Below are 22,618 nucleotides of genomic sequence, written 5' to 3'. Positions count from 1 at the left end.
ACTCCAACCAGCCTTAAAAGCTGAAGCTAAGAAATAATGGATAAATATGAAATATATTGACACTGTAAGGTACAAACAGATGGATTGAGGAAAACATGTCCAGGTTCCAGAGCATGGCACAGATCAGATTGCTTCCTGCAAAAAAATTAAAATTAAAAATAAATAAGGTCTAAAATTAAGTCGGAAGATACTTTGTGTCTTCTTCTCCATAGTCTTATTTAGAATGAGAGACTCAAGATCTCAAGTAAACAGGAAATGTCCAGGGACTCGCTCTCTTCCTGCTCTGCGCTGTATTAAGACTCAGGCAACATTAGATTCCTTCCTCTGTGTTTATCCATTCACCCATCTTGTCCATCTCAGTGCATTGAGGGGAGGCAGGCAGAGTAGGCTGGGAAATGCAGTCCCTACAAGTAAAGCAGTAAAATCAGGATGGCACCTGGAAGAACCCAACAATGCAGGTGGGAACCACGGTCTAGTTGTGAGGCAAGTAGAGAGGGAGCTCAGTGGGGTGCTTAGGAGAGTGGTCTCAGGAACCAGGCTGCCCTTCAAATCTTGGATCTCCCACTAATTAGGTGACCTTCCAGATTTCTCTGTGCCTCCGTTTTACCATCTATAATTATAATAATAGTACCTACCTACTTAGAGTTATTATGAGGATTAAAGGTGTTCATATATGTGAAATGCTTAAACAGGACCTGTCATATAGTTATAATAATAATTATTATTCTATCCTAGCCTATATCTTGGATATGAATCAAGGAGTTGGGAAGTCCTGAAAGGGAGCTATTATTTGGTATTAGTTTGTGTTATTGTGAGGTACTGCAGTGTAATAGTTAGGCATAGAAAAGCACATATAAGAATATAATATATGGTAAGGATGATGACTCCAATGTTATATAAACTAACTAAATAATTGAGAAAACATTTAAGTTTGATTCCTATTTCACACAAAATAATAGTTATGACAAAATAGTTAACCTTATTTGTATTTTTAAATAAAAAAGTTTGAGGATGAATATTTTTATCTTCTAACTTTTGTTATAAATACAAAATGTTTGTACAGTAAATAAAAAATAAAAGCATTGAATTATTGTTAAAAATCAAAGCCAAATTAGAATTATAATAATATGGACCCAACATTCTAGGTTATACCAACTAAATTAAAAAAAATAGTGGGGAAGAGGGAAAGGAAATTAAAGCATGCTAATTTCCTTATTTAATAGAGTGGAAATTTAAAAAAAAAAACTATTTTGCCCTAACCGATTTGGCTCAGTGGATAGAGTGTCGGCCTGCGGACTCAAGGGTCCCAGGTTCGATTCTGGTCAAGGGCATGTACCTTCATTGCGGGCACATCCACAGTAGGGGGTGTGCAGGAGGCAACTGATAGATGTTTCTCTCTCATCGATGTTTCTAACCCTCTATCCCTCTCCCTTCCTCTCTGTAAAAAATCAATAAAATATATTTTTAAAAATTATTCTACATATGTGCATAATATAGAAGGAGAAATTATTAAAAATATAAAATATAAATCAAGGTAACAAAAGTAAGACAAAACAGAACAGTTGTGATTATAGCTGTAATTGAGATAATTCTCTTATTGAGATAAAAAAACTCCTCAACATTGGTAAGAAAACCACTCCGACTATAACCATTAGATATGCATAAATAAAAGTATTTTTGAAGGGTTACAATTTAAAAGATTGTCAGTCCAATATCAGACAAATGCAAATTAAAAAAACTCCCTAGGGATAGAATGTTAAAATACAGTAGAGATCAAAGCCAAAATCCTTTAAAAGATGGAAAAACCATCTTGTTATTGATGCAGTGCATAAACCAAGATAAAGGTATAGGAGCTATGGCTCTTATGAATTTGACAATAAAGTACTAAAAAATACCAAGTAATAATAGTTAGAAATTTAAGAATAAATTGATAGAAATTTTAAAATGAAATATACATCATCTAATTTATGGGATTGTTTTCCTGATAGCCAAATATAGAAATCTAAGTCTACAAATAGCAAATGCAACTCTTTCCACAGGTTTATGAAACATTTACAAATGTTAATTATAATCCTCCAAGAAGAACGAAATAAATTGTTGAGATTTTACGGGTCAGTTCTATTTTGAGTGCAATAAAACTGGAAATCAGTAACAAGGAAATATAATTAAAGTTCAATCACCTAGAAAAGTAAAAGCACTCTTATAGTGTTTAATACAAAGAAAAATTTTAAAACATTATTTTTTAAAAATATCCCAAATAGCCCTAGCTCAGTTGGTTAGAGCATTGTCCCAATAAAATTGTCCCAAATAAATCATGTCTGTCTCTCTCTCTCTTTCAAAATTAATAAATAAAATTTTTAATCTCACATAAATTATTACATATAAAAGTTTACAGGACCCCAAGTTTTACCAACAAGTTGTGACTTTTCATGGTTTTAGCATTGTATAAGAAAGAGTGGAAATAAATAAACTAATTTTTTTACTCTAGAAGCTATCAAAAGTACCCATAAACTAATAAAGAAATCTCAATGAAAATTAGAAAATACATATATTGAACAACATGATAATATAAACACCACATGGCAGAATATATGAAATACAGCTTAAGCTGTTCTTAGAAGGAAATTGATTGCTTTAAATGCACATAATAGAAAAGAAGAAAGGCTGAAAACAATCTTTTAAGTACCCATTTCAAGAACTTAGAGAAAAAAGAGAAAATAAATATAAAAGAAAGATGAAGTATATTATTTTAAAGAACAGAACATATTAACTTATAAAAAATAAGCAATAAAAAAATCAAAAGAAAATGTTTATTATTTGGAAAAAAATTACCAGTATTTAAAAATTCCTGACAAGATTAATGAAATGAAAAAAGGAATAGAAAATGTTATCAAAATTGGAAATTAAAAGAGGATATGATTATAAACTATAAGTCTTAAAAAGATAAGATTATTATGAAAGACTTGATCAATATGTTTGAAATTCAGATAACATTAATAAATATCACCTGACCGGCGTGGCTCAGTGGTTGAGTGTCAACCTCTGAACAGGAGGTCAAGGTTTGATTCCCCATCAGGGCACATGCCCAGGTTGTGAGCTCAATACCCATTGAGGGGCATGCAGGAGGCAGACAATCAATGATTTCCTCTCATCATTGATGTTCCTATCTCTCTCTCCCTCTCCCTTTCTCTCTGAAGTCAATAAAAATATACTTTAAAAAAATTAATAGATATTTAGAATAATACAATTCACCAAAATTAACTTAAGAAGAATCTAAAAAAAACTGAATAGTCTAAGGAAATTCAATCCTATATAATAAAAGCCTAATATGCAAATTGTCCCCTCAGGCGGTCTTTTGACAGAGATTTTGACCAGAGACAGGGAGTTTGACTGCTTACTATGATGTGCACAGACCACCAGGGGGCGGTGTGGAAGATGGCAGGTGTCGGCAGCATGGTGTTGGCAGTGGGCGGCAGTGGAGGTGCTGCCAGCCCCGATGGGCCCCGATGAGAGTGGGATCACAGCAGGATGGTGGAGCAGGTGAAAGGGTGGCACTAGGCCAAGGCGGGTGTGAGCTGGGGCCCAATCACCCCGCCAATCACCCCACAGAAGGCGACTGGGGGGTGGGGGCGGGGCTGCCACCCGGCTCCTAGGCGCTGGAGGAGCCGGGCTGGGGGCCCGGCCTTGATCGATCACCCTGCAGGCGGGATGGTGGAGCAGGTGAGGGGGTGGCACCAGGCCAAGGTGGGGTGCCAGGTGGGGCTTCAGAGTTGCAAGGCTGGGGATGCGAATTGGAGCTGCGAGGCTGGGGCCATGAGCTGGGGCCCAATCTCTGCAGGCCACCCTGAGGGACCCACCTGTGCACGAATTTGTGCACCGGGCCTCTAGTGTATAGTTAATAGTCTTCTAATAGGGAATTCTGCAGACCCAAGTGACTTCACCTGTGTATTTTTATAAATAAGAAAATAATCATACAATATTATTTTATAAAAATTCAGAGACTAAAAAAACAGGAAATATTTCCAAGTCATTATGAAGTCATCATAATCCTGATACAAAATCTGACAAGAATATTATCTGTAACTAAAACCATAGCCCAATTTCTCTTACAAGTATGTATGTAAAATGCTAAACAAAGTACAGTGGGGCCTTGACTTAACGAGTTTAATTCGTTCTGTGACTGAGCTCGTAATGTATTAGCAAATTAACATAAAATAATAGTGCATCATGATTAAATTGTGTTTGTTTCAGGAATAGAAGGTCAGTATACCTTACAAACACCAATCTGTGCAATTCACCACCAGGAGAATGACCATGTCATTATCTTAATATAAGGCAGAAGGAAGATTTGCTAAATTTCAAAACCTGCTCATGAATTTTGAACAAAAACAAACTAGTTTTTAGCAAAGTCCCAGCAAGTTTTCTTGAGGAAATTGACAAAATCAATGTAGAATATTTTTGAAAATACAAATAGCTTGGAATAGAAAAAAAAAAAAAACTTGAATAAGAAAACCGTTAAAGGATTTATTCTGCTAGATATGAAGGCTTGAATAAGACACATGCTATTAAAGATAGAAAAATAAATGAATAGAATAGAGTAAAAAGTCTAGAAACAATACCACACATACACAATTTCTTGATTTATGACAAAGGTTCCACAGCTGAGAAAAAGAGTGGTCTTTTCAATAAATGGTGCTGGATCAACTGGCTATTCCTATGGACCTCTACATTGTACCAGATATAAAGATTAATAGATCTTAGGCTTCATATGAAATTAAGAGTAGTAGAACTTTTAGACAATAATGTAGGATATTATCATGGAGTAGGTAAGGATTATTTAAACTGAAAATAAATGGCACTAATCATAGAAAAGATTGATAAATTGACCTATGGTAAAATTTATAGCTTCTACTCATGAAAAGAAAGTTTCAGATTGGGATATTTGCAATAACATTTCATAAAATATAAAAGATACATGCAATGTTATATAATATGTAAATCATGTATCATATACCTATGATAAAGGACTCATCCAGAATATATAAAGAATTTTTAACTAAACAATAAGAAAAAGAAAGAACCAATAACAAATAAGCAAATGATGATCAGGGACTTTCCAAAAGAAAACATTTACATGGTGAATAAATGTGTGAAAAACTTACCATTGTAAATCATAAGGGAGATGGAAACTACCAGTAAAAGCCCAATTATGCATCACTAAATATAGCACTCATCAGTACGATGAACTTAAGTTAATTGGTATCACCAAGTATTGGTGAGGACGTGGAGTAACTTGAACCTTCATACAGCCAGTAAGAGTGTACAGTGGTACAACCAATGTGGAAAACTCTTTAACGAAGATCTACTAACCCTGAACATATGTCCTGTATGGCCAGCAATTCCACTTCTAGATAAATACTTAACCCAAGAAGCAAAGTTTTGGCGGACTCACCCTCTCGGATACAGAATTGTCAGTGTGACATGAGCACAAAAAATAAGAATAAAATTGTTCATAGGAACGTTGCAATAGTATCCCAAATGCCCATCAAGAATAAGATCAATTAGCCCTGACTGGTTTGGCTCAGTGGATAGAGTGTCGGCCTGTGGACTCAGGGGTCCCGGGTTTGATTCCGATCAAGGGCATGTACCTTGGTTGCGGGCACATACCCAGTGGGGAGTGCAGGAGGCGGCTGATCGATGTTTCTGACTCTCTATCCCTATCCCTTCCTCTCTGTAAAAAATCAATAAAATGTATTTTTTTTAATATATTTTATTGATTTTTTACAGAGAGGAAGGGAGAAAGATAGAGAGTTAGAAACATCGATGAGAGAGAAACATCAATCAGCCGCCTTCTGCACATCTCCTACTGGGGATGTGCCCGCAACCCAGGTACATGCCCTTGACCGGAACCGAACCCGGGACCTTTCAGTCCGCAGGCCGACGCTCTATCCACTGAGCCAAACCGGTTTCGGCAATAAAATGTATTTTTTAAAAAGAATAAGATCAATTAAAAATTTGTATTATTTTCATACAATAGAATAGTAAGAAATGAAAGAGCAACTATTTCACAGAACTATATGGATCATTTCACAGAATGTAAGGGAAAATATGCCAAAAAATGAAAGAGTATATAATGTTATTCTTTTTATACAAAGCTTAAAAATAGGTCCAAACTAGCAATTATTACGTTTAGTAGGAGAAGCGTGAGAAAGACTCCTAGAGAACTGGTAATTTACATACCAGGGTATGAGTGGGGGATTCATGGCGTGTTGACTTTCTAAAATAACATCACTTGTGTACTTTTCTTGATATGTGTTATTCTTTGATAACAACATAGATATGTCAAAATGTTTACAGAATTTATGTTACCTTATCAGAAGTGATATGTAATTTTCTTTACATTATACTTTCATATACTTTTCAAATCTGTGATATTTAAGCTTTTGGCGGTGATATGCATTTTCTAATCACTTTAATGAAACCTTCTCCTCTTCCTCCCATGGCCCTCTCTCTAGTCTCTAACAACTGAGTTGCCTCAACTATTTCTGTGATTTCTTCATCAGTCTTCTTGCCTCTGGGTTTGTAAATAGGAGGCAAGATTATCTGCCAGCTATTGGTCAGTTTTGTGGATCCCCAAGAGAATCCCTTAATAACTTTGGAGCAGTTGTTCTTGGTAGCTTTTTAGACCACTAGGTCTCATTTTTTAAACTATATCACATCTGAGTAATGATATTCCTCTAAATCGCATACTCCCATGAAAATGAAAATGTTATGCTAAGTGAAAGAAGCCAGACACAAAAGGTCCATTTCATGTGTATGAAATAACCAGAACAGGTGAATTCATAGGCACAGCACACAGGTAGATTGTTGATCGCCGGAGCCTGAGGGGAATAGGGACTAGAGAGAAACTGCTTCCTGGGTATAGAATTGTTATGGGCTGATTGTAACCCCCCAAATTTATATACGGAAATCCTAATCTCCAGTGCTTCATAATATAGCTGAATGTGGAGACAGGGTCTTTAAAGAGGTGATTCAGTTTAAATGAGGTTATTGAGGTGGGTCCTGATCCAGTATGCCCAGTATCTTTATAAGAACACATCCATACAGAGGGGAGGCCACGTGAAGACACAGGAAGAGGGCTATCTGCAAGCTAAGGACAGAGGCCTGCACACGCCCCCCCGGGCCTCAGAAACCAATGCTGCTGACATCATGGTCTCAGATTTCTAGCCTCCAGAGCTGTGAGGAAGTAGCTTTCTGTTTTTTAAGCCCCCGAATCTGATACTTGTGATGGCAGCCCTGGGAAACGAACACAGGAGTTTTCTTTGGGAATGGCAGAAATGTTTTGGAACGGGACAGAAGTGGTGGTTGTACACGTTGTGAATGTACTAAATACCATTGCATGGTTCACTACACAATGGTTGCTTTTATTTTATGTGCACTCCACCTCAGTAACTTTAAAGAAACAAAACCAAAAACAATCAGACCCCCGGATTCCCTGCCACATACCAATCAGCCAGGCAGTCTTCCTTCTCAAATGAAATCAAGAGACTGGAGGCTTAATCTTCAGAGAAGGTAAAATAGAGAAGCTTTGGGGGGGAAAAAAAAATCAGGAATCTTGTGAGCTATTTGTCAAATGCAGCCATCATTAAAAGTTAAACTATATAATGGTATAATAAGATCAATTATATTAAGAATAAAGATAATGTGAGCTCAAAATTCCTCACCTCCTAACTAGTTTAATATCTTTTACTATGGTCTGCTAGTATACTCTTGATATTATTTGTATCGCAGCTATCAGTGGTGGAAATACTGTGAATACTGTGCAACTGTACATCTCTTCAACATCACATTCAGAGAGATCGTGTTGGTGCCTTGCAGTTTTCTGCGGTGGGAGTTTTTATACCATGGAAATCATCAAAAACTACAAATCACGGCGTTCCTTTTCTTTCTTCCTCCTTCCCTCCCTCCTTCCTTCCCATCCTTCCATCCCTTCTCACTTGTGTTCTCCTTTCCTTCGTCTTTTTCTTCCTTCCTTCAGGAGTTGGTTGGTAAACTCCTATGAGCACACAACTGCTAATGAATGCTAACGATCATAGAGATAAGGCTCAATCCTGGACAAAGAGGAACGAACCCCAACGGAATCTGCCTTTGGGCACATTCTGCAGGTCCCCTCATTGTACCCTGGCTTCCTCCTTGTTCACCATGGCACCATCATCCCTGGAAGCCACCTGACAGAAGAAGCCAGGGCCCATGCCGTTCCTTCAGGTGAGCTCCTGGGAGGAGCTGTGTCCCCAGCTGTGGGGCTGACAGCGGAGGAGCCTCCAGCAGCTAGGAGCCAGCCTGACTCCTGCTTGTGCTCGCTGGCAGCATCATCCTGGCTGCCACTCGCTGGCCCAGCTCTCAGCTTCCTGTGTGTCAGGGAAGGAGCAGCAGGCACCGGGCCACTGTAAATGTTTGCTGGAGATGGAGCAACCTGGCCTGGTGGCAGCTGCCACCCTGCTCACTGCCAGAGCCTCGCAGAGGCTCCGAGTCAGTGGGTTCATTGGTGGATTGGGAAGAGCAGCCCATGAAAGGGCCTCCCAAGGTGAGCCTGGTTCTGCCAGCCAAGCAAGGAATATCTGCTCCTTACCTGGGGCACGGAGCATCGAGGACAAAGGGCAGCTCAATCAAAGCCGCATCCTTATTCTCTGCTGGGAGCCACTGAACCTGCCTCAATTCCTGGGATAGAATACCTACTTTTTTCCTGAGCAGAGAGTGGCAAGCCAAAGCCACTGCAGCCTCTTTATCACAGACATTGCCATTGCCAACCGCTGATGCCAACCAGTGCCAAGCACTTCATATATCACCTTTAATCTCATGTCATTATCCTAAATGTCATTATTCCTTTTTTTTTATGGATAAGGAGAATAAGGCTGAGGAAATGACTTGGATAAATTTGCAAAAAAGTTTGTGCTAGAGGATGGATTCAAAATCAAGTTTCTTAGGCTCCAAATACAGTGCTCTTCTTGCCACACTATATGGTCCTCTTGTTCATGCCCTCCCACCTGGACTAGTGCAGGGCCTTCTAACTCCGGTGTCAGATGCTTATTCACACCCCCACATCTCACCTCCTCTGTTTCAACCCACCTGACACAACACTGTCAAGCTTAATCTCTCCATCCTCTATAATAAAAGACTAATATGCAAATAGACTGAACAGGGGAACAACCGGTTGCTATGACGTGCACTGACCACCAGGGGGGTTAGACGCTCAACACAGGAGCTGCCCCTTGGTGGTCAGTGAGCTCCCACAGGGGGAGCACCGCTCAGCCAGAAGCCCTGAGTTGGGCTCAGTGCAGCGGCAGTGGTGGGAGACTCTCCTGTCTCCCCAGCAGTGCTAAGGATGTCTGACTGCCAGCTTAGGTCTGCTTCCTGGGCCTAAGCTGTCAGTCGGATATCCTTCTAGGGCTTCCAGACTGCAAGAGGGTGCAGGCCTGGCTGAGGGACATGTGCCCCTTCCCCCCACCCAGTGCATGAATTCTGTGCACCAGGCCTCTAGTAGCTATATATCTGGATACAGGTACAGACAGAAAATCATGGAACTATGAATGCAGATATAGATATAGGTGTGGGTGTAGACACAGATATAGGCATTGGCATAGACATAAATATATTTTAATGGAAGATGCAAGAAGGCAAGAACCATGTCTAATTCATTGTATGTCCCTAGATCCTGCCACTGTACCTGGCTCAGAGCAGGGGCTCAGAAAATATTGGAGGAATTAAATTGAATGACCTTTCATTTCCCCAAATCAAAATTTCAGTGCCTCCTACCAAATAATAGAAATAGACGCCAAGCCTTCATATCAACATTTGGAGCTCTCCACCCATGAACACCACCTGACATTCCCAGTCCTAACTGCATGCAGCTAGTACTCAGAGCATACGTGACTCTTCCATGCTCCCTGTACCCTCTTGAGCTTTCCTACCTCCAAGCCATTGTTCATGCTATTCCCTCTATCTGCAATGCCCTTGCTAGCCCCCTCTGTGCCTCCTGAAATGTCACAGGCTCTTTTAAATACCGCTTTCTCCTTGAGGTGTCTCTTTTTTCCCCCCTTTATGAAATATGCTGTTTCCTTCTCCGATACCCTTAAAGTTTTATACCTTTCTATGGCCTAACCTTTGTCTGCCTTGTATTTGAATCATTGAGGTAATAGTACCCCCTGCCTGGAATACCGTTAACCTATCTTCTTTCTTGTGTTTGTGATCCAGTCAAATATCGCCTCCTCCGTGAGGCCTTCCCAGCATACGTGACTTTCAGGCCTAATTAGTCATTCTCTCCCTAATGCTTCTGGAGCATCTGAACATCCTACCTCAAAACACTGACTATTGGTGCTATTCACCACCTCTCTCTCCCAGCTGCCAAGTCCCTCTGACATCTCTTTGAGCATTCTTTTGGACTCCTACACAATACCAGTCACCTACAGGTACCTGATAATTGTTGAATGAATGAGTTGAAAGATGAGAAAGACACTGTTCTCTCTTTCTGTGTTTCCTACTTTCTTTCTCTACCATTCTACTTGTTTTGACTTCTGTTATCAGTATGCCATTTGTAGGATCACAGATGTAGTCATGTGAGACCAGAAAAGAAAAGCTAATAGCATTCTACAGTGTAGGGAGACAAAATAGATTGTCTAATCTGAGAACCAGATTGTATCTGTTAGGATGAGAATAAATTGTGTCCATCAAATGAGTCAATGACAATAAGATTGCTAATTTATTTGAAGGGATAGTTTTAATGTTTCTCTCAAAATAAAACAAACAAACAAAAAGCGAGCATGCTGTAATCTGGCTTATAACATCACAATAAAAACAAAACAAAGAGGATATTTTGGACCTATGTTCTAGATCAAAAGTGTGCATTTGATACATCACATTTCAAATGGAGGTATTAACACATCTTAGCTGACTTAGAACACGTGACCAAAGAAGTGTGTACTTTTACCAGTTTCCTGAACAGAAACCAAATCATCCAGAGACAATCAAATGAATAGATAACATCGATCAGAAGAAAAACAGAAAGTCCTTAACTGCAGACATGTCTGCATCTTAGCCTCCCACCACTTGGGGCAGCATGTTGGCTTGACCCATTTTAGAGATAGGCAATTAAAAATCCAAACAGTTACGTCACAAATTCAAGGTCACTAAACAGACAAATGGCACATTTGTAGTTACTGCCTCTATATTTGTAGTTACTGGTTTTCTATAGAGGAATCCCAAGTTTTAGGCAAACTGGCTTCCTCATTGCTGTTCAAATATGACTTCCTACTACTTCTGTGCCTTTGCCCTGGGCCATCTCCTTTACAAGGATCCCCTGCTCAATATAAAAATGAGCACGTTGGCCAACATAAGCTAAGTCCTCCCCAAAGTCTTTGAGGTTGGTGTTACCATCCCCATTTTACTGATGTGGCGAATTGTCAAGACCTGACAGTCGGATAGCTGTTGAGCCAAGGTCAAAGCCTTGGAGCATTCCCACTTCCAAAGCTGTGTCCACCACCTTCTTTGTAAAACCCATTCCCAACGCACAACGCAAGGACCTCCTGAAAGCATCCTGATCCTTCCTGGAGAAAGGATGTCATGGTCTGTGGTTACAGTGCTCTAATCATGAGCATTACTAATTGGCTTACTGCTCCTTACCCCACTTGTCTTGGAGATGGCAGCTGCTTGTGGGCAGGACCTGTGTACTTTTCTATCCTGTATCCTTTCATTCAATGATCCTTTCTTTCCCTGAGAACCGTATTCCAAGTATTCAAGGAAGTCAGAGAAACCTAGGGACATTATCAGCATTTAAAGCTCCAGTCATAATTTTATTACTTAAAACTGCTCGAAAACAAAAGAAGACACCAAAAGTGCTTTACCTATGTAATGCACTAATTCTGCCCACCAGAAATCCAGCTTTCATACAAAGCTACAGTTGACATTAAAGTCATGGAGAAAATGTAAAGACCCCAACATGGCTAAACTATATAAATTTGTGGCCCACATTAGACTGGAGGCTCAAGTCAAACCTAGCTCAGCCCCTGGTACATAGTCATGCTTAATAAACATGCACTTGGGTGGATGGCTTGAGATAAATGGAGATATCAACACATAAAGAATAGGTAAATGAGTATATGAACAAATACAATAATAATGCTTCCTTTTAGTAATGACTTTCGAGGAATATAAATTTTTAAACCAAACAAAATAATCTAAACAATGTCATCCCTGGCAAGTTGTCTACAAGCAAAGCATAGCCCTCATGAGCTCTGTGATTCTGTTTTGACAGTATAGCTGCTGTGTCTGAAATATCTACAATCCTTTTGTTTATAATAGCACCTTAACTGGATGATTTAAATGAGTGGAGATGGCTTTTAAATTTTTCTACAGTTATTTAAATGCACATTTCAATTTTACTGAATTGTGCAAAAGTAATTTGGAAGATTAATTTCTGAAAATACCTGGTGGAATTTGCATACACCAAGCATAATTATTATTGATATTTGCATAGTTCTTCCTGCCCACGTGCATGCACTGTTACCAACTGCCACACAAACCATGAAATTATTGAAGATGTTGCTGTCAGTACAATGTGGATTCATCAATAAATGTTCAGCCTCATAGAAGAAAAACAAACATCAGTGTTCAGCTGTAGAAGTATGCATTCCTTTATTATTATTATTATTATTATTATTATTATTATTATTATTTAGGGCAAAATTCACAGAGATAAATCCAAACCAAAAGAATGTGACAGTCCTTTGCAGTCAAGATTAATGCCATTGCAAAGGATCTCTGAGATTCAAAAGAGATTGAAAGTACCATTGAAAAAGAAAGGAAAGTGAGAGGATTTCAGGAATGCTGGTGGGGAAAAGAAAGCAAATCTACCCTTGCTACAGAGGGGTGGGGTTTCTGAATGTATTAAGAGAGCCCTACTGCACAGTTAGGAAGAAAACTAGCAGAAATTTGGGCCATGGGGATCACAAATGCTTAATGAATGTGTGAATAGGTTGACTGAGTGCTTCTGTTAGGGCTTATGAAGGACACAAAGGCATGTTTCTTTCCTTTAATCTGTTTTTATGACAAAACCACTGGAAGGAAGTATTGAAAGAAATTACACAGAAATTTTTTTAAAAAGAAAATACTAGCTGATTTGGCTCAATGGATTAAGCGTGCAGGAGGCAGCAGATCAATGATTCTCTCTCATTATTAATGTTTCTATCTCTTTCCCTCTCCCTTTCTCTCTGAAATCAATAAAAATATATTTTTTATAAAGCAAATACTTGCATAACACCTATTAATTGTTAGGCACTCTTCATATTCATAAATGTATGTAATTCTTACAGTAAACTAGAGGCCCAGTGCACAAATTCATGCACAGGTGGGGTCTCTCTGCCTGGCCGGAGATTGGGGCCAATCTGGGCTACCTCGCCCAGCTGGCCAGGGGGAAGGACTGCGGGAGGTTGGCCAGCCATGGGAGGTTGGCTACAGGAGTGCACTGACCACCAGTGGGCAGCTTCTGCATTGAGCGTCTGCCCCCTGGTGGCCAGTGCGTCGTCATAGTGACCGGTCGTTCAGTCGACTGGTTGTAAGGGTCATGTAGGCTTTTATATATAGATAGATAATCATTCTTTCATTTAGCTCACTAACAACTGTTGAACTATTTCTTGTATTTGGCATATTATAAGGGGTTACAGAAATACACAAATCAAGTCTTTACCCTCAAGGAGCTCACAGTCAGTGACAAAACACACATCAGGTGTATTTTTTTATTACAGTGTTAAACAGCTGTGTAATCAGTATATGGTAGACATGAGGAAAATAACAATCAACTTTGCTGGGGACTGGAGGAAAGTTCTTAGAGGAGACAAGATCAAGGTTTGGGAGGATACATAGGTAGTTTCCAGATCAATAAGAAAGAGAATATTGGTATATAGGGCATGAAAAACACTGTACTGTGAAATGGCAGGGCTGGTGTATATCACTGTAAATATCTCATTGAGGCTGGCAGTGGGAGAAGAAGAAATGTCACAGTTGCCCAAGGCTTTGGATGCTTCGAATGCCTTATGGGTTATGGGGCCATTGAAATATTTTAAACAATGAAATGACATGGTTAGATTCTATTTTTAAAAGATCTCTCCAGAGATTCTATAGAGATTGGATTTACAGACTTAATTCTAGAAGGAGGTTACATTGTTGAAATTAGTAAAATATGACCAGGGAATGAAATGACATTAAGAGTGAGGATCAAGAGGATGGGACAGATTCACCAGCATTGAACATATACTAATAGATCTACTCACAAGTAGTAGAACACATTATGTATACATCGACCAAGTAGTTAAGAAAACCATATATCACAAAATATAGTCTGCATGTTTTAGGCAATGCTTTGTCATTGAAAATGATTTTAATCTTGATTTCTCTGAATCTATTATAAAATTATTTTCTAAAGTTTTTTGATCAGTCATTTATATCAGTAAAAAAAAAAAATCCTTGAGAATGTACCTTGAATAACTGTCTATTTTGTAAATTATTTCTATATTACATATGTGCGCCACTGTCAGTGGCTGGCATTTCAAGGGAAGGTTCATCATTAATGATAATGGATATAAATTCATATTTCAAAAGACTTCTTTGATCAATATAAGATTTCTGCAGGCTTTGCAGCTTGTCCAGAACAGAACCCACCACCTTTCCCCTCCACTCTCCTGTGCTCCTCCTCTCAGCAGAAGGCAGAACCAATCACACAATTCTCCAAAGACTCAGTCCTTCCTTTCCTAAATCTAGACCATCATTTCCAGTTATTTCCACTTTCCAAATACTTTGGGTACCCATTAGCTCTTTTCTCCCTAGCCCGACTGCCCTAATTTCAGCTGCCATGTCTTCCTTGGGCTGTGAACTAAAGACAGCCCTGGTTAAAATGCTAGGCACAGCCTTAGTGCAAGGTGACCTTAGGAGAGCTATTTGACCTCAGTTTCTCCATCTGTAAAATGAGAGAATACTACACTTTTCATAGAGTTGTTATGGAAATGGAATGAGTAATGCATGTACTGTTTTGGAGCAGTGTTGTCACATAGAAAGCGATTAATTTATGTGGGCGATTACACTTTCGTCTCCCTCCTGCTAGACTCAGATCTCACCTCCCATCTCACCGCAGTATTAATGCTTCCACCATAGGTTATGTAAAGGTGATTTTCTACAACACAAATGTGACCAGGTCACTGTCATGCTTAGAACAGAACGTTTTCTGTGCCTCCCCCCCCCCAACCCCCCCCCCCCGCCCCCGTGTATCACTCATCCCCATTAACTACACAATCAATGGAGACATTTTGTAGGACAGGAAAGGCTGTGAATGAGATAGCCCACATTTATACTTCTAATTTTGTTTCTGCACTCCTTAACGTGCCCCTTATGCTGCAGCTGTACTGAGATATTTGCTCCGCTTCACATAGACCACATGTCCTCCCTCCTCTGAGCCTGTGTATTTGCTGTTCCTTCTGCTGACACCATTCCTTCACTGATCATGTTGTAGATCATTCAATTCAAGTTGATAGAAATATGAATTGATATGAACTCTTTCTTGATCTGTGCCTAAGGATGGAGTTGATTATTCTCGCCATCTGTGCTCCCCAGGCCTTTTCTCTGTTCCTCAGTCACAACACCCTGTACACTGTGCCATAGTTACTTGCTCTGCCACAGTCCGCGAGCCCTGTACCGTAATTACCTGAGAAGGTGTACATCCACCAACTGGTCCCTGAAGGAAGGAACCACGACTCACTCACTCCTGTGGCCTCAGGATCTAGAACAGCAACACTGCACCTAGTAGGGGCTCAACGAGGGCTTGGCATGTTTCCTGAGTAACTATATTTTCAGTGACTTATGTGCTTGTGTGTATATGTGGGTGTATTTTTTTCCAGGAAACCTGCCAGCATCCCAATGCTCCACGTTTATGCAAAGCCTTTGGCTTTGCATTTTAAAGCCTTTTGGAATTAGCCGTGCACTCATGGGTGGGGGTGGGGGGTTCCCAAGTTTCTGTCTAAGCACAGCCAGGTGGTCGGAAGACAAGTTGTGTGGTGGAAAGAGCATGAACGTGGGACTCTGACGGCCCTATACTTGAGCCCCAGTTCCACTCATCTTCAGTTCTTTGATGTTGAGCAAGTTATATAACTTTTCTGAGTTTCAGTTTTCCCTTCTGTAAGATAGAGATAATAACAAACCACATAGGGTTGTCTTAAAAATTCAATGAGATAATTTGTGTTAAATATTTAGCATAGCAGGCTCTTGAATAACATAATTTCATTCATTGTTTTAACATTGATAAGAAAAAAAATCAGTTCCCAGGTGGGACCACTTTCTGTGGAGTTTGCATATTTCCCCCATGTCTGCATGGGTCTGCTCCAGGGGACTCAGGTTTCCTCCAACATCCCAAAGATGTGCACGTGAAGTGCATCATGTGTCTACAGGGTCCGTCTGAGTGAGTGTGCGGTGGGTGCGTGTGGCCCGGGGACAGAAGGGAGCCCTGAGATTGGGTTCCTGCTTTTGCCCTGAGCCACTTGGATAGACTCTGGCCACCGGAGACTCTGCATTGGAGCAAGAGGGGTGGCTTGCTTGATGTTATATCAGTTGGCTTTCTTGATGTTTCTTAAACATATGTAGAGCTCACATTTATGTCAATGTTTAATATTTGGGTCTTATTTAGAAGTTTGGTGATGTTTTTATGACCAGAGATATGCCATAAGACCCTAACTCTTACTTATATCACTTAGCCTGAGGTAAAATGGTTTTCGTTATACTTTGTTTTGCTTTTAGTCACAGTTTCCAAGAACCATCAGGGACATGGTGAGGACTTAAGGTTGGTACTATGACTTTAATAAATGATCAGTATTGTAGTTGCTCTCATTTTTATCACCCTCAAAATTCAATGAGTATACACTTCACACCCCTTAGGGTGACTGTCATAAAAGCAAAACAAAACAGTAACTAGTAGTGCAGCCAATGTGGAAAACAGCAGAGTGACTACTCAAAAAGTAAACATAAAATTACCATGTGATTCAGCAATTCCACTTCTAGGTATAGACCCAAAAGAATTGAAAATAGTTGACCTGAGCAGGTATTTATACACAAATGTTCATAGCAACATTATCCACAATAGCCAAAAGGTGGAAACAACCCAAATGTCCATTAACAAGTGAACGATACACAATATGTGGCAGCATCCATACAATGAAATACTACTCAACAAATACTCTGTGATTCCATGTATATGAGGTATGTAGAGTGGTCAAATTCATAAGACGAAAGTAAAAGGGCGATTTCCTAGGGCTGGGGGAAGAGGAATGGGAAGTCACTGTTTGATGGGTACAGAGTTTCAATTTGGGACGACACAAAAGTTTTGGCTGTGGATGGTGGTTATGGTTGCACAACAATGTGAAGGTACTTATTGACACTGAACTGTCCACTTAAAATGGTTAAAATGGTAATTTTTATGTTATACGTATTTTACCATCATAAAAATTCCATCAACAAGATTGGATCAGATTTGCAAGAATAATTAAACAGCCATAGTAAAGCTTTATCGCCAAGCCACAGAAAACTCCATGTTCCTTCTGCTCTAATCTTATTCCTTTATCCTAGACAATTCTGAAAGCCTTTATTTTCCATGGCCAAGTGAGCATGCATAGACACCACACACACACACACACACACACACAGAGTCTCTGGGGCCCCTGAAGACGAGGCTTGCCAGGATTAGAGAGCCAGGGCCAGCCCGTGTATCACTCACCCAGAAGACAGCCCTCCATGGAGAAAAAGAACCTCAGCGTCCTCTAACAAAGAGGATAATAAATTCCGATTAGCCAAGGAAGCTCTGATTCTAAATACCAGCAAAGCTCAGTCCCTGTGAGTGGGGACGAATTATCTGAAAGGTCATCCTGGAGACAGTGAACAAAGGGCCCTGAGCAGCTGGGTCCCATAATTTGAGGAAACACTGAAGCCTTTAAAGAAGCCAGAGGCAGAGCTGGAGAGATGGGAACATGGAGTGGCCTTCTGAGCACAGGGAGGATTTCATAGGAAGGGAAACGCAAACCCCACAGGAGGCTCAAGGCCCTGCAGCAATCATTTCTCAAGGCCAGGCCAAGGCCTCGAGAAGGAGCTTCCACCACCGGCCCTAGGCTGGGGTGGCCCTTTCTGGCACAGTAATAAAACAGAACGGCTCTGATCTCAGCGATTAAAGCTTTAAAACCACAGGCCCCAGGGAGAGAGCAGGCTCAAAGTAACAGCGTGCCACGCACCCGTTCACTCTTTTCCAGGCTTGGGGCTGCGGACAGAGCCCAGTCTGTCTCCAGAAAATTCCAGAGGCCTCTCAGGAATCCAAGTCGAGGGCTCAGCCAGTACCTCTTGCCTGGGCCCTGTTGTCAGAGCCCCAGAGGCTGTAAGATGGAAAGCTCCGTGGGAGGGCCAGGTAGTAGGCAGGAAGTGGCCTGCTGGCCTGGAGCCATTCCCAGCTTCTAATAACCCCTCTGTCTGGAAAATCAAGGGAAGGAGAATGAAAGGGTCACCTTACTTAGGTGGAAAACTGAGCAGTTGGCCTCCTCCTGCCCAGAGGGCACTCAGAGTTAAATCACTGGGTCCCTGGGGGAGCAAGGGCTAGAAGTGATATGCACTGACCCAAGGACAGTGCTAACAAAAGCAAGAAAGAAGCTTACATGGTGGACCAAGTGGTTCATAGAGATTTTCTCATTGACTTTGATCCTCACAATAACTTTGTGTGGTAGGTATTGTCGTCTCCATTTTTGACAAAAGGAAAGGGCAGAGCCAAAATTTGGACCTACATCTAGATGGCCAGCTCTATAGTCTTCTCCATTATACCAGGTTGCACCTAAATTAGGCCTTTCACAAGTACCAGCTCTCTGCACTTTGCAATTGATTCCAATTCGTATATTTGAGGGGGCTCTGAGAAGTTTAGTAGCTTGCCAAATATCACACTGTTAGTGAGTTAGGGAACTGGGACTGGAATTCATTTATGACTGATTCCAAAGCTGATGTTCTTTCCTCCATGCCTCATATATCTTTAGTTAAAATAAAATAATCCTGTGGCTTCTGGCCAATCAGCAAACATGTTGCTCCTTCACTTCTGAAGCTTAAGCTCTTAAAGGAGGAGCTCAGTAATTGTGCTGCCCTCGTGCCCCAGAAGTCACAATTTACGGCAGAATGAGGTGATATGAAACAAAACAGACACACCTCCCAGGCCAAAGGGAGGCTGTCTGGATTGTACAGACCTGATGACTTTTATTGAGAAGATCTGAAGCTCATTTCGGCACCAAAAGTAATGGAGGAAGGTGGCAGTGTGTGTGAGTTGATTTGTGTTTGGCAAATGATTCTAGTTTTTGGATTTTTTTTTTGTTTTGGTGAAGTAGGACCTAGGGATCTTGAGCAATAGCAATGATCAAACATTTTTTGATGGGAAATCAGTTTTCATTACCCAAAGTAGTAAAAGTGGATCTCCTTCCACAATTCGTGTGGCCCAGAAAAGGCAGGCATCTCCTTTCTCTTCAGACTTCAATTCTGTAGGGATTTTCATGTTCTTAGGAAACACCTACACATGTAATCAGACACTTCTCTTATTCTCTTGGGGGCAAATGTTGCCGAGAGTAGGAACATACAAATTGAGAGGAATGGAAACCACCTAGGATATTGCTTAATACCTTATAGTTTCAATCCAAATGACAAAGCCCCCTTTAAGGGTTACTCATGCTTAATGGGCAGGAAATAGTTAAGACACAAAAGCTTGAAAGAGACCCCTCATGTTGTTAGAGAACAATCCCAGGACCAGTCAACTCGTATAAGTACCATCCTTGCAGTAGAGATGTCCACAGTGAAGGAAGCGTTAGGATTGGATGTCTTGAGCAATGAAAGAGAGTCTTCCATTGCAAAACTTGTGGTTCCAATATTATGCAGATGTTCTTGGGCAGCAGGGGGATGGGGGGGGGGAATTCCTTCTAAAAATGCTTATAAATGCTAGATAAACTACAACAAACATCCTGTTAGATCCATGGCTTAGAATATGAGAAAGGGAAATCTTCACAGGTCAAGGGTCAGAAATGAAGAAGAAACTAAAAGCAAGTTAGTAAGCATGTGTGCTGATGCTGCAGCTGCCCTGAGTTGACCAAGGGTAGGCATGTCCATTCTCAGTAAATAGCCTAAGGGCTTAAGTTTTAATGCCCATATTGTGATAGAAGATGGGGTCTTGTGCTTATTATACAAGGTGGGGAGAGTCAGAATTTATTCACTTGAAAAAAAGCAAACAGAATCATGAAGATTAACACAGCAATAAACGGATAAACTAGAACTAATCTGCCTATCCCCAAAGAGAGATGATGATATAGCTTGTCTCCATAAACCAGCTTACAGTTCAGAAATTATCTTCGTGAAATTTTTAACCACCAACTTGTACCAAATGTTTATTTGTGGCCCTCATTTATATTATTCATATGATCCTGAAACCCCCAAGCTGGAATATCACACAAAGATGGGTTCTAGGCTTCTAATACCCCTGAAGCACTTGGAAGAAGCAAATACCACTACTTTTTATGGGCAGATACCTTCAATCAAAAATAAACATGATTCCCACAAAGATCCTCTCAAAATGAACTCTCAATCCAAAGCTAAAAACATCCAAAAATTGATTTATCACTAGTGATTGTTGGCAGTCAGATAATCAAATAACTTCATAAAAATGCCATACAAAGCAAGTAAATTAAATAGTTAAAAGGTATTGAAAATGAGACACTGAAAATAGCTATTTTACAAAGAATGAACTAGAACTTTAAGAAATGAGCGATATAGTCATTGTAATAAAAAAAAATCCAATGGACAGTCTATCACTGAAGGGAGACCATGTGAACCAACTGATAGATTTGAAGTCATATACTGAAACCACCTAACACAGTAGAAAGAGCATGGGTTTTGGGATCAGATAGGCTGGGCTGAATTTTGCAGAACAGGTGCCATCAAATTAAAAACAATTGCTTATTATGCACAAGACACTATAATAAATTATTATACATTACTTCATGGAATCTTTACACTAATCCTCTGAGATAGGAATTACTCTCTCCATTTTAGAGGTGATAAAACTGAGGCTTAGGAAGGAAGTATCTTGCCCCCACATTATATCAATAATTGAAAAAACTGGGATTCAAACCCAGGTCTGTCTCACTCCAAAATTTATCATCTTCACTACAGTTTTGTTGCCCGCCTCATTAGCATCATATCTCATTTTAACCAGCTGTGCAGGCTTCCATTGTCTGAGCATAGGGAAAAAATGCTTTATTGTGAACTTTCCTCATATTGAAGACCTAACAGAGACTTTCAAGAATACAGTGTACAGCTCTCTACTCACTGGTAATAGAAGAGTTTGATCTACAGCTCAAACTCTAGGCCAAGGGATTGTGGAAGCCTTAAGCGTTAGGCAGGCATCTGATGTCAGCAGCGGCAACCAGCAGATCCAGAAGTCTTCTCTGCAAGGCTCAGGCAGATATAAGTGATCAGAGCTTGTCACAGAAGAATCTGAGAAGTCAATAAAATGCTGAAAGATTGGGATGACTTTGAACGTCAAGGCTAGCAAAAGGTCCCAGAATTTAGAAGTTCAGATGGTTAGAGTGATCAGTATTATCAAGGTGAAATTCTGAACAAGAGCTGGTTCAGGAATAAAACTTATATTTTTTCTGTTCCCTTGTAATTTCTCATATTTCCAACCAAGGGCTGCCAGCTGTACACTCCCCATCCCTGCTGCCAATCCCCCCCTCCCCACCACCACCACCAGAGGAAGCCTACAAAGTAGAGATGACCCTTCCATTGACTAGGTAAGAGATGGGCTATAAACACCAGGCTCTTTGCATGATGCCAAGATTATATCTCCAGAAGGCTATATTCCCTGTTAACATTTGTGACATGTAACTGTATTACTGAACATTTTAAAGAAATATTAAAGGTCACCAGAAGCTTTTTTAGAAATAGGTATTTCATATTCATTTGCTAGTTTCTCAGTAAACAATTACCAAGTATTTCTAAGAAATAAGTGCAAATTATTGGATACTTTGAAAAAAATAGGTTACATTAGTAATATAAACGTAATGTACTCATATTGCAGTGACTTGAGGAGTAAGCAGGAGTAAAAGCTAAGAAAACATACATTGTCATATGTTTTATGACTTTGGGTTAGGGTCATGGATGGTTAGCAAGGCTTGAAATATTTGGGATTATAATAATAATAGAAATATAGTTTTTAAAATTCAGTGGGTTCCCAGTCTTCTAGAATTAATGCCATTTGCCCTAATTTACAGGTGGAAAAACTGAGGCAAGAGTAGTTAATGGGAATTACCCAAGATCTACTAATTTACATGTGACAAGTTACACTCCAAATTCAAAGTTCTCTGATTCCAAATCCTATACACTTTTTAATATTTCTTGGTGCCAAATTGGTAGCTGACTTGAAGAAAGCACTTGCAGAAATGGTTTAAATGAATCTTGTAAGATGAAATTTATCCAAGATAAATGAAAGGAACTGCCTGAACTTCTGCCCAAAATACCCATTAAG

The sequence above is a fragment of the Myotis myotis genome, unplaced genomic scaffold, assembly GCF_014108235.1.
Source record: "Myotis myotis isolate mMyoMyo1 unplaced genomic scaffold, mMyoMyo1.p scaffold_m19_p_12, whole genome shotgun sequence".
In the NCBI taxonomy this organism is placed as follows: domain Eukaryota; kingdom Metazoa; phylum Chordata; class Mammalia; order Chiroptera; family Vespertilionidae; genus Myotis; species Myotis myotis.
This window is presented reverse-complemented; position numbering follows the sequence as displayed.